This window comes from Zosterops lateralis (genome assembly GCF_965231275.1).
Source record: "Zosterops lateralis genome assembly, chromosome: 2".
NCBI classification, from domain to species: Eukaryota; Metazoa; Chordata; class Aves; order Passeriformes; family Zosteropidae; genus Zosterops; species Zosterops lateralis.
Genome location: NC_139763.1, coordinates 99,298,503 through 99,317,442, shown reverse-complemented (window position 1 = coordinate 99,317,442; position 18,940 = coordinate 99,298,503). Strand labels below are relative to the sequence as shown.

General features: G+C 38.0%; 1 protein-coding gene across 1 annotated transcript in view; it reads left to right on the top strand.

Annotated features, from left to right (window-relative positions):
• Positions 1 to 2,939: 2,939 nt before the first annotated feature.
• The window catches only part of SH2D1B (SH2 domain containing 1B), a 44,195-nt gene continuing 28,194 nt past the window's right edge, over positions 2,940 to 18,940 (top strand). Inside the window, exon 1 of the mRNA XM_083854499.1 lies at positions 2,940 to 3,007. The gene's annotated coding sequence lies outside the window, so the exon portion shown is untranslated. The remainder of the gene's footprint in view (positions 3,008 to 18,940) is intronic.

Genomic DNA, 18,940 nt, shown 5'->3' with positions numbered 1-18,940 from the left:
AGAGATGCAGGGAGAGAGAACTGTGGTGAATTCATAAGGAAAGGAAGGTGAGGAAGAAAGCGAAAATTTTTTGTCAATGCTTTAAGCAGGTTCAAGCCAGATCTTCAGGGGCTGGAACATTTCCATCCCTTACTGCAGCAAGCATGTGGGGAGCTGGTTAGCTCCCACCTAGGAGGTGTGAAGTGACTTGCTGAGGACTTCAGTCAACTGGTGTCAGCTGTGTCTCCACTGCTCAAGATGCTGCCACCTCTACATGTTAATAAATCTCAACGAGCCTGAGGGCCCCCTGATGGAAAATGCTTTTATGGGGACATTAAGTAATGTGCCAGCAGTCAGTGCCCAGAGAAAAGCTCTGGGACTCTCTGTGAGCAAGAACAGTGTCTCAGAGAGCACAAAGGGATTGCTGAACATGACTAGGCAAATTAGAGGAATTAGACCATGGTTTAGAAGGAATTAGAAGATGAATGCCAAAGGTACGACAAAAGGTCATTGACCTTTCATGATATGCAGCCCTTGTTAGCAGCACTGCTGCACAGTGAATTATCCTTTCTTCATGGTGCTTGCCTGACTGGCTGATAAGCCCATTTAAACCTCTGCAATTCAGTCCAATACAATTCTCTACACCCTCTTCAAATCTTAATTCTGTCCCCTACTCCTACCCCTATTTCAGAGCATAAGGAATAAGTGAACCTAAAGCCTATATTTAATTTTCACGCACAAATTAAAGGCTAGATGACTATACTGTGCAGACTCCTTGTAGTAATAGGTGAGCTGGTGTCCTTTTGATAATGAAAGTAGTGTGTGGCTGAAGATGTGGTGTCCTGGAAAATTAATTTCCTCAGTAGGGTCTTGACAGCAGGGTTCCAGGCTCCATATTACTATCTCTCAGCCAGTGTCCTGGACCTTAGTCTTTCTTCTTTTAATTCCTGACTAATTTGGGTCAGGAAAGACAGTGAGAAATCAGCTCCTTTCTGAAGGTCAGGAAGAAAACAACTGCAAGAGCTCCAAGTAAATCCAGATCAAACTCATTTAGCAGCAGCTACACAAAAGATATAGGGAGTTGCTTGGTGGGTCCATAAACTAACTGCTGGAGCAAATACCAACAACAGCTATGCAGAGAAGGGTTATAATGGCAGTTCTAGGCTAAGAAAAGGGATCTAATTCACAAGTCCTTCACTACTGGAATTCTGAGAACATGTGAATCCTGCTTCCTCCTTCACCCACATTTTTATTTTGAATGACAATTTGTAATAAAGTGAACTGGTTTGTGGCAAAGAGAGCAGGCTCCAGGAGGTCTGGTGGCAGTATATCCCAAATAGCCAGAGCAGGGTGTAGCAGAGCAAACAATTTCCCCCTTCAGTGAGCTATTTTGAATTCAAGAAAGGTGGAATGTGATCCTCTGAAATACTAAATATTGAATTCAGGGCAGGTGGTATAATTTAAGATTAACTCAGCCATTGTGGTGTCTCATCTTTTGGTCAGTACTTGCAACCTTGCAACTTGCAAGGACTTATATTCTTAAAATAGTTCTATATGTTCTTTGCAGCTACATTCTAGCTCTGCTCTTCTTGGCTCTAGCACTTGCCTCCTTACTCTGCTGCTGTAAGAGGGATCATGAAGAGCAAATCTGCTTTTATTAAGTGAACCTGAAATGCTGCTGCATTTAGAGAACCCTTGGGTTTGCTGCAAGAGTTTGTCTGAAGCCTACAGATACACGCAAAAGGGATGGGGGATGCATACAAATCCCATAAATACTACAAACCCAGGTAATATTAGAGTTTGCACAAATCCATTACCCAAGTCATGGCAAAGTTTGGAAGTTCTCTGACTAAGGGAAGTAGCTGGTTTATCTACTCTGCTCCCTTTTTGCTTTGCAAGAAACAGCTGTCTTGTAACTGGGAATATAGGGAGGTAGCACAACCAATTTCCTCCTGTGTCTTCTTTTATTCCTCTTTGTGCAAGATTGTCCAAAGAAGAATTGAAAACCTGGATTACTACTCCGTATGCACATATCCATACTTTTTTGAACATCCAGTTTTTGGAAGCTACTTCAACGCACAAGTAGCTTGAAAATCTACCTTAAAACAGAAATTAGCTTACAAGCCAGACAGGTATGTCTATGGGTTTGGGGTTTCTTTTTCTTCTCACTTCTGGCAAAACTACTGCAAATTGGAGAAAGCCACTCTATTGAAAAAGATTGTGAAAAATACTTGGTTTTGATGATCATCTGTCTCCAAAATGAAAAAATCTCATTTCAAAATGCTTGCTTACATTTTAAACTTTGGTGCAAAATAACTTTATTACAAAGTTTGTATTTATTTCAAAGTTTTTGTGTGCTGTGGACTAAAAGTTATTAATATTTTGGGGAAGCTTCCTTGGACTTAAAAGCAACATGAATATTTTCTTCATGTTTGCTTACATTTTTGTGGCACTTGGTTTTTTTGAAAGTCTTCCTGTCCTAAATTGTAGAATTATAGAGTCATTTGAGTTGGAAGGAATTGAGTTTAAAGGTCACCTAATCCAACCCTCCCTGCAGTAATGAGGGACATCTTCAACTATATCAGATTGCTCAGAGCCTCGTCCCACTGGACTGTGGAGACTTACAGGGATGGGGCATCCACCACTTCTCTGGGCAACATGCTTCAGTGCTTTAGACCCACAAAACAGAGTGTAGTGACATGCAGGTCCATGCAGAGCTTTCTTTTCAGCAGTTTGTTCATGCCAGCAAGACAAGGTTGTTTTACTTGTTAACTTCAAATCTTCAAACATGAAGGAATCATAACTCCTTGTATGGGTACCTTGTATGGGAAGAAATTAAAGAGATCCATAGGAACTTTTGTCTCTTGGTTTATCAGTTGTTTTCCTGCTACATGCTGTATAATGTGTTAAGGCTGTCATGAGTCCTGGTCAAGTGGCTGACAACATACAAGAGGAAACCTGCTTGGAAAACAGCAGATGGAGTAGAGTCTGTGGCATGGACTCTGCAGGGTGGCTCCACCAAAGTCAGGTAAGGATGCAAATTCTTGACTGCTTTTACAAATGCTGGCTGACATAAAACTGATAGGAATTACAGGAGCTCCTAGACATTTCTGGTGCTAGTGAACACCAACACATTATTTTAGCATTATTTTAGCAGGAAGAAGTGGTGATTTGTGGTGCATTCCTGCAGGAATTCACCTGCATACTAATGGTGTCATGGTTTAACCCTGGCTGGTAACTAAGAACCACAAAGTCTGAGAGTAAGTCTGAGCTTGGTCCATGGTCACTGAGTATTTCCCTTGGGTTTTTAGCTGCCTCTAAAAGCACTGATACTTTCATAGAGGTAAGTAAATATTGTTTGAATTCCAATGAAAAATCCCACCATCTAATCAACAGTGTTAATGAATGAAGGCATACTGAAAGCCAGCATCCAGATAGCACTTGAATGGTAAGCCTAAAAAATATACTGCTGTGAAAAGTGCCCATTGGATCAGCTGAGTGGTCAGTGCAGCATGCAAATAATATTTGCTTGAGGGGCTCATCTTTGGATTTCATTATTTTGATTGAAAAGAAGAATTATTGGTGGCTTGTTAAGATAATTTGTATTAAAGCACTTCAAGGGAAAGACAATATTTTTTTTTCCTTCAGGCCAAAGAACAAAAATTGTGAAATATACAAAAAACTTCTAAAGATACCAACATTTGAAATAAAGTTAGTCCTTTTACATTCATAAAGCTTGGGGATTGCCTTTATTCCAGGCAGCTGAAATACTCTGTTGGCTCTGAGACTGTCTTGCAAGTTGCTACATAAAATTAAATTTTAAAGCTCTTGAGGAAAAAACCAAGCAAGGCTTATGCTACTTGTATGCTGTGCTAAACTAGTAAGTTTTTCAAAGTAAAATGCACTGTGTCTTTAACTTTCCTGGCAAGGTACAGGAAGAATAGGAGGAGAACACAATTAACTTTTTTTAGTTCAGGGTCATTCATCTTTCCCTCTTGGTCCTCAGTCTTCTAATATCCATATCCATATATAATAAGGAATCTCTTAGTGGCTGTAAATGTGATCTGGCAGATGATTTTCTTTGAGGCTGGAAAGAACATGAAGGAAATCTGCAGCCATTTCATGCCCTATTTTATAGTTGCATTGGTAAATGTACATATTAAAAGTCTGGAGTTAGATTTCCTTTTAATTAAGTTGTTGTGTGTATATTTTAGGCAAGGATGTTAAAATTCCTGGGATGCCAAAAAGACTAATGCTGTCTCAAAAACTAGATGTATTCATAGGTAACTATCAGTATTACATTACTACAAAAACATGAAAATAGGAATGAAGGATAAATCTTTTATATATGCTAAATGTTCCACAAACTACCCATGTAACTACTTTGTACTTAGTGCTCTGGACTAATATTCCTTTGCAAGTATGTTTACGTGTATTTATGCATATACATGTATATGTGAAACATTGCTTCATGTCCCAGTTCTCACTGTCATGCCCCCAGAATAATTCAGAAGTTTACAGGCATACTTACTTTAATATTTATGTAAGATCTTGTCATTGTTACAATTTATTGCTTTTTCTGCCCAGTAGGCTCCTTTCTTTGAGGGCAGAAAGGATCCTGGAGGAGGGACTATATTTATCTGTGGTTGCAAAGTGTCAGACACAGAGTAGGTAGAACTAAAAATGAACTGATAACAGGCAAGTCCTTTGCCTTCTGGCTTGATACTAAATAAAGGTTTGGGCCTCATTCAGATCATAGGCAATATCTATTAATCTATTTTCAAGTGATCTTCTTTTGGGAAAGCACTCAGCTGAAGTACTTTTTACTTACCTTTGTCTTCTTCAGGAGCACAGCTACCGTGCCTATAAATGGTACCTCTTATTCCCCTCATGTTTAAACATTTCCTAAAGTTTCAATACACTAATTTCCAAACCTGTTCATCTGAGTCCTTGTTCCCTCTCCAGCACTTAAAATGCAAATGCTGTGAAATAGTGTTGCATTAGAAAGTGCTAATTAGCTCAACATGAAACAAGAAATGAAGAGAGTGTAGGTAGGTTATCTCCATCAACCTACTAGATTTTTTTTCCTAATAACTTTCTCATTAATTTAGAAATACATTTTCTAGTCTCTCATGGCTGTTGAATGAGTCCTACAATAGTTAAATAATATGAAAAGACTGAATGCTTTGCAGATCTCTAAATGGCCACTTGAAGTTATTTAAATCTTACAGCTGCTTTTCTTAGATAATATCTTCTGATAATTAAACTAAGCCTTTTGAAAGCTCATCTTTCTTCCTTTTGAATATAAAAGGAGATCAAAACAGAGTATTTCATGGGAACACAGTAAAAACTTAAATTATGGAAAGTTCCTGCCTCCCATGAATAAACCTGAGATTGCAACAGGCTCAGAGGGAAGCAAGTGGAGTTTGGTAATTGCTAGTGAGACCCTCACTGCTTCAGTAGCAGGAAGGAAAGGGTGATTCAGAACCACTCTGCTTAACCTCACACCAAAAGGGAATTTGTTCCCTTATTTCCAGCATCAGCAGTCAATAAAAAACATTCCCACTAGGATATTTTAGGATTTGAGATGGACTTAAATCTTTTCAATCATTTTCCTAGAGCTGTCTTGAAATACTGTTTCACGTCTTGGTAGAACATTAGAATAACAGGATAAACAGAAGAAACTTAAATCACAGAGAAACTTGAGGCAATGTATTGTTACCAGCTCAGGGTTGTGCGGTTTATAATGATAAACTGCTGGCACTTTCTTCCAGCTTCCCTGTTTTCAGATTAAAGAAACACTGCAGAGCAGCTTTGTCACACTGAAGTTTCAAGACCAATTATATTTATATTATATAATTATATAGAGTAGTTGCTTTGCATTTGAGTAACGAGGACAGCAAGTGAGAGCACAGCATGATGTCCTGCAATACCATTGCTGGGGTGTCTCTTTGTGCAGATTATCAGGATTTTGGCAAACAACATGACAGGAAATGTGACAAATTGTGAAAAAAAGAAGGAACCTGTAGGAAGAACTGGAGCAATTAAGAGTTTGAGCTAATTCATCAAATCTAGCATTGCTGGCAACCAGTCACCTCTGTGCATTAAATTAAATTTTCCTTAATTGACACCTGGTAGATAAATTTAAGAGATATTTTAAAACATATTTTGGAGGGAAAAAATAAAAGAAAATAAAATCGCCAGCTACTTAGTTATATTTGACTTATTTTTTTAAGTTTAACAAAGGGTCTACCAGTTCAATTTAGGTTTCTAAAGAGGGTTCAGAAATACTTTGTTGAAGACTCTTTGCTTTATCTCAACCTTTTTTTTTCAGATTATGTTGGGACAAAGTAGGAAACATGCATTTTGTCATGACTCAGAGCAGCTGTTGCAGGTGTTGTGCCTTGGAATTTGTGGGATCTTACACTGATCATGGCATGAGAAAAGAATTGCTCAGGAAATCAAGTTACATATGTCCATATGCAAAAAGCCATTGCTCAAATTTAATTGGGTAGGATTACAAGTGAAAAATGGTCTTCATTAGCATAATGTCATTTTCAGGTTAATGGTAGGGATTAGGAGTTTCTCTAGAGAACATGCAGACCCCATTCATCAACAGAAAGCAACAGCAACTCTCACTTCAAGAAAAACTGATTTACATAACTAGCCTTGAGTCATGATGCAGGTTTTATAAATGACTTTGTCAATCTAAAAGATGCTTGCTATTCAAATTATGAAGCCCCTGTGAGTACAGGCCCATTTCTCTGAATAGAGAGACCATGAAAACATCAGTAACTCTGGCATAAAACTGATGTATTGTGTAATAATGTTTCACGTAGAACCTGGCGCTTCATTTATCATCAATGTCTGTAGCAAGGTTTGGTACAGGTTACAAATGAAACCCTGAATGCTTCAATCACATCACAGATGTTAATAAAATAGCATATAGAGAGGTTGAGCAAGATGAATTTGGGATATAATGACTCCTTCAAGCCAAATGCTCATGAAGAATAGTGGAGGATGGATGGATGGGAATCTGTGCTTTAGAATTATGCTGAGGATCTTCCTAATTAGCAAATTGATCACTCTGCTGTGGATGAAGTAAATAGATACAAGGAAGGTTTCTTACCTAACTGTCTACTTGCATAATTCAACTCATTTTAGCAGCTTTGACATATCACTAGTTGCTGGTTTTGAACATTAACTTTCCCTATGTGCAGATCAAAATCACAGGGAAAAGTAGGAGTTAAAATCCAGCAGAATGCAGACTTGGTAGGAAAAGTGAAATGGGGTAGAGAACAGGGTAGGAAAGAAAGGGCAAAATAGACAGAATTCAGGAAAGTCTAAGGATAACTTTGAAGCTTAACTGCAAAGCAGCCTAAATAACTGAAAGCCAAGGAGCTTTTTTTCTCTTACAGTAATCCATGCGTGAATTAATAGTGAGTGACTTGGAGTGTAAAGAGTTAAGCCTTCTTCACCACAACCTGGATCTGGAACTCCTCTGACCAAGCCCTAGAGATTTGGTTTTATTTCCTTAAGAGCTCTTGGCATGTGTCTGCAGCATGGGAATAAGGCTGCCTGCTGCTAGCCCTGACTTGTGCCATGTGTGAGCAGTTAGATGTGACAAGAGAGACTCATGCACGGGAAGTCGAGTTGCTAGTCAGGGTCAGTGCAGCCAGGCCACTTTCCTCAGTTAATGTACTCTGCTTTGTAACTGAAAGCAGCTGAGACAAAATTAAAGTAAGCAATGCCTCCTGCGAAGCTCTTGCCTTTATGTGTCTTTAAATATTCCATTCCCTCATCAATTCTTCGTCCTTGCTAAATGCTCTGCTCATGGAAGGGATAAAGGCTTTTGGAGGTGTCCATTACAGCATTATGTCCTTACCTAGAACAATATGTTATATCTGTCATTGTTCATGTTGCAGTCAGACACAGGAACATCAGCAAGGCTGCAACAGGATTTTTTTAGGTAATGTATCTTAATTCCCATAGGAGGTTGTGTAGACACATCTGTGCTGTATACTTCTAATTAACTACTGGGCAGTGAAGTTTCTTAATATTTTACCATTTCAATTTTTAGAAATTTTTTATTTTCTATATTTTATATAGAAATTTATATAGAAATTTTGTATATTTTATATAGAAAAAAAGGGGGAAATGTCTATATAAACTGCAGAATTCTAGCAAATGCATCAGGTACCTTTCGAATTGCTTCTGAGATGCAATGATAAATCTTACCTGATGTTTTATGCTGCTCACTTTCTAAGGAGAAAACTACTTTTAACAAGAATGTAGAAGAGCATGCAGTTTCATTACTTCTCTCCTGAAATCTCAGATTATAGTTAATCCTGTGCTTTTCAGATTTATAGTTTTGATTCCCACAGGACTACAGATCTGCTTCTGAAAGCTTTTCTCTCCCACCTCTCTCATCCTGATCCCACATGCTATTTTTCAAGGTGACACACCACTCTTCAAACATAGGAGGAGGTGGGGAAGGAGAGGAGGGGGAAGAATCATTCCATTTTAAATTGGTGCAAAATGAAATAAGACTTTAACATGTTACAAAGAAAACGTTTAATCTCCCAAAGTATTACAGGGCCAGCACATCCCCACCTTCTGCATCCCCCTAATCCTATTAGATAACACCAGGAATAAGCAGCTGGCACAATAAAAAAAAAAAAAAAAAGAAGCCAAATAAATGATTTTGAACTGCTTGAAACTGTGAGAAAAAAAAAAAAAAAGTGAGATGGATAAAAAGCACTGGGGACGTGACAAGAATATGAGAGTGTTCGGCCCCTAGTCCTGTGCATAATGGCTGTCACTCAAGTGTGTCTCATTCAGACTTGGGAAGGTATTTATTCCACTGGAGAGTTTTTCATCTGAGTATCATCTTGCATGAAAGTTTTCCTGAATTGTTTCTTTCAGTAGTTTGATGATATTTCTTTCTTGACTAAATGAAGAGAAGTGTTTATGAGAGCTCTGCAATTTGAAAATGTTTTCAAGGAATATGGTCAGCTGAGTGCCTATCTCTGCTTTTCAATTCATTAGTCAGGAATGAGGAGGTGGTGAGGTGCACATGTTCCTTCAGATTCTCCTTGCAGCAGAATACTCCGGTGAATGTCCTGGTAATTACTGGGGGTTTGGTTTTTTTTTTAAATCTGATGCCTCTCCATTCATGAAGTGCAAAGTATTTACACAGCCGTCACTTCTGCCTCTCATTCTACAGATGAAACTAAAGCAGAGAAGAGAGGAATGGCTTGCACTCAAGAAGACATTGTTAATGCAGAAATACAGTTGAGGTTTTAGTCCCTGTTTTCTCTGGTGATGTGTTCCTGTCTCCTGTTCTCCAGCAGAGTAGGGAGGATACTCACTCCCTAACAAAGGAAAGTGTTGAGCCCATTCCTTTCAGGTGCAAACTGTAAAAAGCTTCCAGGTATCTCACCCCAAGCCAGTGAACCTACAGTTGTAAATCACATCTGTACCAACACAGATTTTCCAAAATTTAGTTAATTTGTGAAGTTTGACTTTTGAAAAGTCAGATGTAACTGTAGACCTTCTACATTCTTATTCCACTATGGCAATATGGATAAACTGTATCAAAGTTTTCTTAATAGGGTCCCTTTTTAAGGTGAATTAAGGCCTTGGATGGGTGGTTGGGTTTTTTCCACCCATTTAGGATGTCCTATATGACTTTAAAGCAAAACAATTACCCATGACCACACGTGGCTGTGACTATGCCAGATGCACAAGTTGCCACAATTGTAAGGCAGACAAGAAACTTTGCATCTGATGTCCCAGAAGAGGCTTTTGGTGTTGTTTACTCCCAAACAGAAAGTAGCACAACTTTTTTGATTGAGATCCTGTCCTGGTAACTTTTTGCACACTTTCTTAAAATTAGGTCAAAGTATTAGTCTCAGCTACAAGCAGAGGCCAAATTCAGGAAATAGGGAGGAAAGGGAAGGACAGGTGAAAAGATTTCATTGTTTTAAACCAGATCCACAGATTAGAAAGAAGGTGAAAACGCATACCTGTGTCAGGATTGTTTTTTAAAAAAATAAATGTGTCTAAATAGCAAATGTACATGCTTTTTCTTTAGAAATCCTTTTTGCTTCAGATCACTTTGCTAAAGTTGAATATTAGTAAACAGGGAAGACAATGGCAGAGACTGACACCTCGGCAAGCTCTAGCCAAAATCCATACATATGCCATCATTGTTTGCTGATTGCATAAGTGGGGCAATGAATATAGGATTTCATTTCTAAGATGTAAACTTTTGAAACTTTAATAAATGAGAAGTCACTTTGAGTGAACTGATATGTAAAATACATGATTTGTCCACCACCTTGCTACTACCAGGATTTCTAGCAGGCACAGGTCTCTTACATGACTAGAGCAAGCTTTCATACTGAAACAGGAATGATGTATAGGACTGTAAGGAAACTTAGGAATTATCTGTGGTCATACTGAGTCTCAGCCTGTGGATAAGCACAGGCTTTCAGTGTCCATGACTGCTGTTGTAGATCTGGGGCTTTATGTTCATTGTGAATTTAAGGTTCTTTCATTGCATGCCAGATAGTTGTGGGGTTTTTTCTCTTTTCTTTGCTGGAGAGTCTTCACTTACCAAAGTTTCCACTCAGAAGATTGCCTTCAAACTTGTTTTCCCCATCATGTTCAGAGATGGTGTCTTTAATTTCAGCCTGTGCATGCTCAGAATACAGGGTTAGTTTCTTTTGGGTGTTGTTTAAGAGCTACCTGTTCCAGTAGACTTCAAACACAGCATCAGACTGAGACTTGAATACAAAAGCAAGTAGTGCTGATGTGCCATATGTAACACAGGCTGTGCAGGGAAATTAACCTTAAAAGATTTGTCTGTGTTGTTCTGCTCCTTCTCTAGTTCTTCAGTTAATGTTTCAAAATTATTCCTAGGTCTTTGTGGTAGCTTAAAGAATAATTTGTATCCTGCTGTAATTGCTTATTAACTGTACTTAAAAACAGCCTCTATTGTAAGCCTAAAACCCCTGTTAAGATTGTGGGAGCAGCACTGTAAGTATTGTGCAGCAGTTGTCAACTACACGGCCTTGGAGTGAGGAGATGCCCAACTGTTGTCCTACAACAGCTAGCTTAACATCACTGGTTTATGTGCAGGGCAGTGGGAGAATCCTGCTCATTTTTTAATTCAAGCAATTTATTCTGTAAAAAGGGTTTTTTAGGGGAACCTACATAAACTAAACTTCTCGCATCCAAAAATTGGCCTAGCTTTTGTTAGGCACCAGAGCTGGATACCCAAAGTCCTGTTCTATCCACCATCCACTGGAGCAGGTTTGTGTGATCTGCCTTTCTGCAGAGCCAAGTTCTTCACTGCCATTTGGAGCACTTCCACTAGCACTGGCCACTGGCAGGTCCCTGCTTTGTGCTCTCACCTGAGACAGATTTATGCACGTGAACATCACACTGAGATCATGAAACTATGAAACCCTGCTCACATTTTAGTGAGTGTCAAAGCACTGGAGAAACCCAACTCCAAACCAAAGCTTCTTTGTGGGAAAGTCCTTTGACTGGCTCTTGGTTTCTTCAGAGGGTAAGAGAGCTATTGCATTTTTCCAAGTTATTCAAGATTTCACAATGAAATATTTCAAGACAAGTTAATGCTGTGCTTAGTTTAATGTGGAGCTGTAAAGGATACTTGCAAGTACCAGGCAGTGCTTGTGCTACACGAACTGTGAAATACTTTACAGCAGCAAAATACCCACAGCAGTCAGCACATCTTTGTGCCCCTAAGGCTCTGGAGCATTTCTGAAAATATTAAATTCAGATTCACCTCTTCAAATGTTATTGCCAGAAATAACCCTATCCACATTAGTTTTTTGATTCAAGAAAACTGTACCTTTTTCTGCATATATTTTAGCAAAAAGAAAACCAAACCAAACAAAAAACAAAAAACAAAAAACAAACAAAAAAACCCCACCAAACAAAAAAAACCCCAAACTAAACTAACAACAACAACAACAAAAAAAAAACTCCTAGAGATTTCTTCACCAAAAACTGAGAGCCTACAGCACTGTCTGATAGGTGACTAATTCATGGATCTTTGGAGGACACACAACAAAGGAAAGTGATGCAAATAATTCTTCTTTCAAATTTATGTGTAATAAACAGAACGAGTGAGAAGCAATTTTTAGGTTAGGACAATGGGAAGCAGCTGGCTGCATGTAGAACAGACCAAAGAACATATCAGTACTTCTGCAGAACAGAAAAGAATTCCATTTACTCTTTTAATGCTTGTAGGCAGAACAATCACCACATTCTTGTGCAAGAGGTGTGGAAGAAGCAGGTGGAGAAAAGATGGAGCATTTCAGCCAACTCATGAGAACTGAGGTTTTGGAATAAACTCTTGTTTTTTTCAGTCAAGACAGGTATATTTTCTATGAGGAAAACATTATTTGTTTCCTTTTCCCTTTTTGATCAGTACAATTCTCCCGAATTTGACATAGTAATTAGTTTGAAAGCTTCATGGAATAAGAAATATAAACTTTTATCAGATTATATTTAATTACATATGTCATGCTTCCATTTTATAATTACCTTTCATTTATAAGGTTGTGAAGATCACTTTAATGACTTTTCAATTATTCTAAAATTGATTGGTTGTAATTTCCATGCTCTTTTATTAGGGATGTCTGCAAATTACTTTGTGGATGAATGATGAGGAGTGTTGCAGAAGGTTCTGCTTCTGTTTCTTTTTCTGAAAAACAAGCTGGTGAAATAGAGTCAGGCATTCAGTCTAAATTAAAAGCTCACACACATGACATTTGGAAAACAATTTGTAACTATAATTTTAGATGTGATGATGGAACTGAATTGATGGCCTATAAACAATACCTTTGGTGAGTACTTGAAGCTTACAGAAATTGCCTTGCTGAATGGCCTGAAGCATAAGAGCTGCAGAGCTACACCAAGAATCCCACCCAGCTCATGGACTCCCATGATTAAATCAGGATGTGTTTTATTCTTGGTGTTAGGAAAAAATGACACAACACCAACAGAGAACCACAATGTAAATGTAATTTTTAAAATATTTGGGACAAAGAATTCAGATTGAGGTAAACTCCTTTTATTTGCTTCAGCTCTAAAATGGCTTCCCAGAAAAAGTATGGCCTGTCATAGCAGCAGGGATAGAGTATGCAGTTGTACAGTAGAAGTTGCTTGTGATGCTATTTTACCTTTTGAACTGATAAACCAAGTTTTTAATTACTGGAGTGCTGTGTCTGAAGGCAGCCAATATTTGATGTTTCAAGGACTGATTAACATTTCCTGTGACCCATAAAACTGTGCATTTTCTCTTATATTGCACATGTCCTGGGGAAAAAAAAAATTACTATTTATTTTCCCAGATGGTGAGAAGGAATCTGCATCCCACTGGTAATCAGTAAACCATTTACTTTGATTATTTCTAGAGTTTGGATTCCTCCATCATACTGCATTATTCCTACATGGAATAACAATGCTCACCTGAACTAGAGGAAAGTAAATAGCAGATGGGAAGGGGTAGCAGTTCAACAGTCTATAAAATATGGATGAAAATGATCAAAATTCTCAACAGTTATTAAGGCTTTTTGAAATAGCTGGAGGTTCACTAAGCAGAACCACAAGCTGTGACCTGAAAGAGACACTCTTACATTCAACTTCAGAGGTAGACAGACCAAAAGCCAAGCTCATTAAATGGACTCCAAAGACAACAAGAAGCCTTGTTTTGGCACGTGAAACTATGGAAGTGTTGCAAATTAGAGATTTCTATTACGGAACTGAATGTCTGGTTAAGAACATGAGATTTTTGCATAATTGGGACAAATACAGTTGCGCAGGAATTCTGGAAGTTTAAATGTGCCTCATCCTCAGAATATAAATGTATCATTATTGCAGCTGTTTTTACAAAAAAACCACCAGTCTTTCCTTTTACAAAAAAAAAAAAAAAAAAAAAAAAAAAAAAAAAAAAAAACCAACAAAACCAGAGTCTCAGACTCAGAATTGGGTCATAAAAGGTGTAGTTGAGAATGAAGGGTTTTAAAAAGCAAAGCTAATGCAGAGATTATTTCAAATTCAGATGAAATCAATTCACTGTAATTTTGTATGCATATTAAGTAGGAAGACAATTTGGAGGGGCGGAGGAGGTAGGAACAAGTAAGACACAGTCAGTTGGAGATTAATACATCCCACGTTTCCCCAAATCAAGGAGATGAAGGAGCAATCTGGGGTGGACTTAGAGCACTGCCTGCCTACAGCAGGCAGCCCAGCTGCTCAGGAGAATCTTCAGTCGATGGATCCACCCTTGATGGAGATGGTTCAGGAATGTGCCAGCAGCTGCCATTCTGACTGAGTAAAAAGGAGAGCTTGCAGTCCATGAAGGGAGCAGGTTATCCCCCAGGTACTACAGTTTTACATGTAACAAGGTCTATCCTTGGTCTGTTTTCACTGCAGTATCCAGGTGTAAAAGTGGATATATAGGCATAATGTTCTTATGATACAGCAATGAGCCAGCACCGCTGTATTAGAGATAGAAAATGAAATACAGAATAGCTTTCTGCTCACTCCTGTGCTAACAAACACCAAAGTTTCACCCTGCTGTACCTCATACAGCAGGATCTCTGAGTATATGAGAAAATGGGGGAAGATTTTAGATTTTTTTAGTTATTCTACCTTTGATTGAAAGGAAATTCTAAAATATAGGTAGACTGGGCTGTTTGAAGAGTTTGGAGTAACTCTGTGAATGCTACAGGGAAGAAGACTCTGATTTATCCCTCCTCTAATTTCACCTCTACTCTTTCCTGCCTAAATATTGCTCAGCCTCCTCCCATCTGCCCTAACAGATAAATTTCTCTTCTGTACTCCTGCAAAAGCCCAGAAAAGGAAAGGTAATGTGTAAGCAGTAGAGGCCCCCAGGGCATGTAAGGGATGAAAAAGTATTGGAAAATTGAACCAAAAAAATCTCTCCTTTGATTTTGCAGAGTTTCTGAAGGATATTGTTATCCTACTACTGAGTACAAAAGTATATCCTGACACCCACTTGTGCCAATAGAAATGGCTCCGCAAATAGTTGCACGTGTGAAAGCATTTCACATCAGTGAGGTAATTGTAATAATGTTTTTGTCTTCCAAATAGAGCCATAAAAAGTACTTCAGAGTAAGGCCCATCCTAGATTGTAGCCATGTGGATTGATTTGCTATTTATTGAATCTCATGGATCCAGAGATAGGCTGTTTGTGGGGAACGTGCTTGTTCCAGCTATGGAAACGGGCTCCATGAGCCTGGCCATGTCAAGGTCCGGCTTTTAGCCCTATGTGTTTTTCATGTGGCAACAGTCTAAAATTATTTTCAGTTTGATTCACTGGCTGGTTTTGTCACTACTTTAGCAGGTTTCTAGCCACTGTGGTATTCTTCAGGGGTTTAAAATTGTGAGTACCAGAAGAAAGAGTCTATAATTTTGACTGAATAGCAAAATTAATTCTGTCAAAGTTCTATAACTATATAGGACCTGCAATAGATGATCTTATCAAACAAATGGCTATTTTTTTTTTTTTGTCAAGTAAAAGAAGTTCTCTAAATATGCTAGTTCTGTAAAGATCACCAAGAGAACAAAACAAGTTCCAATTGGAAAGAAGAGTATCCTTCTGCATTTAAAAGTACATTTCTGTCTGAGATTCTTGTTCTGGACTGTAAAATCCCACTAGGGTATGATTCCTAGTGTCAAACATGCAATATGCACTCTGAAAATGTAAATTGCTTATTTTCATAGACCAAGCTGTTATGCTTTCCAGCCTGTATTGGCCTTAAAAGTGATATCCCCATAAATTTCAGCATAAGTATCAAGGACAGTGGAAATAAGCCCTGTGTGATGCAATCCTGCAGGTTTTGTGCATTCTGGTCATGATTCACCAAAGCACTGAGTAGCATATATTTTGTCTTATGTGCACCTATTGAACTCAGCAGGGATATTTGCATAGTTAAAGGTAAGGATGCATTTGAGCACTCAACTGAATACATTCAGAGCAATTCTCAGCTGTCAAGAACCTGTTTACTGCAAATAAAGCAGCAGAACTTGCCAGAGAGAAACACTGATGTGTCACTGTCAAGCCCTGCTTTACTCTTTAGAAACCACCAAAGTAGCTACATAAAACCACAGTTAGTTATGAGCCTTCCTCACAGGCTTTAAATATTTATTTAACAGACAGGGGAATGTTAATGTACAGAACAGCACATTGCAACTATGCAGTTAAATTCTCAGTCTTAAATGCTGATAAATTTCAAAGGCAAGACCTTCTAGACATGGAAATCCAGCTAGTGTTGAGAACACAGACAATTATTCTAAATAAATGTATATGTATGATCAGATTTGGACCAGTTTCTTGAGAGCTGGATCACTGTTACCAAATGAAAATGTCTCTACCACCACCTCACCTCACTTTTACATCTTGCTGGGTTTTCTCTGTTAGCACATCACTACTAATCAGTGAACTTCTCTTAAAGAACTCATTTTGCCCTTTGTTTTTTGATTCAGAAAATTTTACCTCTAGATCTTTTATTCCTGACTTGCATGCAATTCATTGCAAAATGTTTCCTTCATTCTAAAATCATTCTCTTCCTTAAAAAAGAAGTTTCAGACAAAACACGGAAATCTTCTTAATCAACTACAGTATCAGGTTTTGGGTTTGGTTTTTTTGATTTGGTTTTGGGTTTTTAAATGTTATTTAGCTCTAATATAATTTTTATATGACAGATCCCATGAAAATTCAAGTATTTTCAGTCTATTGTTCTCAATGTTTAAATATACCACATTGAACAGGAACTTTCAAATAGCCTAAATGATTGCTACTAATAAATAAACAAATTTGTGGTGTAAGAATCCTAAAAATCTGGCCTTTCACTGAAGAACACGCCCAAATATGCTTAAGAAGAATGCAAGTTAAGCTTGCCCCTATCCATTAAATTATACTAATTTCTTTATTAGAATCAACATAATAATGATCAAACAAAAGTCCAGACAGTGCCAACAGGGAAATATATATATATATATTTGTAAAACAAGTTTATCAGTCCCATACCTTCACACTGGACACATAAGTTCTTCCAATGAGTTTTAGTTACAAAAAGTTCAACAATTCAAAACCAGATTGTGAATCCATTGTTTAACATGGCTGCCAAGTTAGAAAAGTGGCACCTCACATATAAACACAAAGTGTGACTTAGCTTTTGTCCTACCACTCTATTGGTTATGCAGAAAGTTCACGTTTTTCAGTTGCTTATGCAGGGATTCTCAGTGGAAAAATAAAGTGCTAACCACAGAGGTAATGTAAAGCTAAACCATTCTTAGAGAGGCTGGTAAGAGATGGCAGATATGGGAAAACTCAACAAAATAAGTAATGAAGTAATGAAATGAGCCCATGGATACCATCAATCTTTAGGTAAATACTATCAATATTTAGGTAAATAATTTTAAAACAACCTTTAGCCTTAGGGAGATCATGCTTCATTTAGACATAGAATGAGCCAGCTGCATTAGCAAATCCATCTCTCAAGGGTTACCATTTATTCTGATGTTGAATGTTACAGCTGCAGGCAATGAAAATTACTGATCAAAATCTGTATTTTTAAAATGTTTGCACTGGGGTGAAAAACTTCAGTGAGCTGTAGTTGATGTTTCTTGGGGTAAGGAAACATCTGAGTACTACAATGTTCATGGTTTTAGTTGTGTGTGAACCTCTCTGATTCGGTCACAACTCACCTAGGAGATCTGTCCATGTTGAAGTAACATTTCATGGTCTGGCATGTAACCAAAGGCCATGCTCTGATTCTTTGCTTGTGTTTTTTTTTTTGATTCAAGGGCTCAGCCAACAGAGCTCTCCTCATTTGCTTTCAGGTTTTAGCAATCCAGAAGGGCTGTCTGTAAGCAGGACCCTTGCAATGGGATCGTCAGCATGGCTGCAGTAATTATATTGCAAAGGAGGATGGTGGGGTGTACTGGTGTGTTAAACACACTGAAAACTCTCCAGCCTTTTGCAACAACAACGTTTTGCAAAAAGTACAACTTCAGAAGAGAACTCACAAGTGCAAATCATCTAATCCTCATTCATCCCAGCCACTGTTTTTTTTATTGGAAGCAGTTCCTTCTGAAAATTGAAATGTTTGAATTTACAGAGGATTGGTAACAAAATATCACATGCTCATCAAAGGTAAGAGATACAATCTCCAGTTTAATTAATGCTGTGTGTTGTCTCTTTTGGATTTCTTGTTCTTCCTTGGAAAAGAAGTTTTAAAGTCCGAGTTGTAAAAGTTTTCATTCAAAGTGTTGAGGAATGTTTTACTTCTGTAAATCATTCTGAGCTGATTTAGCATTTATGACAGACTCTTTGAAGGCTTAATCCTCTGAGTTTTAGCAACAATTGTAACGGTTGTCCCATTACAGTGAGACTCAAAAGAGGGAATAAAGAGTACAAATGGTCCTTTATTGAGGACATTTTACTATTGGGCTTGCCTAGGCCAAATCAAACTCAAGCAATTAGTCTGATACATTAATTGCTTGAGCAGAATCTGTGTGCTTAAGGAAAATGGCATAGTGCAATGCAGAGTTAAACTGTCAGGGAACCCTTTCTTTTGCAAAAGGCTGCCCACTATCTCTGTCATTGAGCTGTTCCTTCAACCAATACATAGATAATGAAGAATAAGCAAAACTTAGATCTGGTCCTGAAAGGTGCCAGAAGGAGGATGGTTTGGCACTTCCATTCCAACAGCAAAAATAGGGGACAATTCCAAGCCATTCTTGGACATTTAACTGTTTGCCTTCTCTTAGCACATTCCCCAACAGCAATCTGCATTTTTTGCACTATAATTGAATATGTTTTATTAAAAAGCAAGGGTAAGTTGTGTAAAGGTCTTGAAAACCCTTAACTATTGTGTGGTTGTAGAAATGG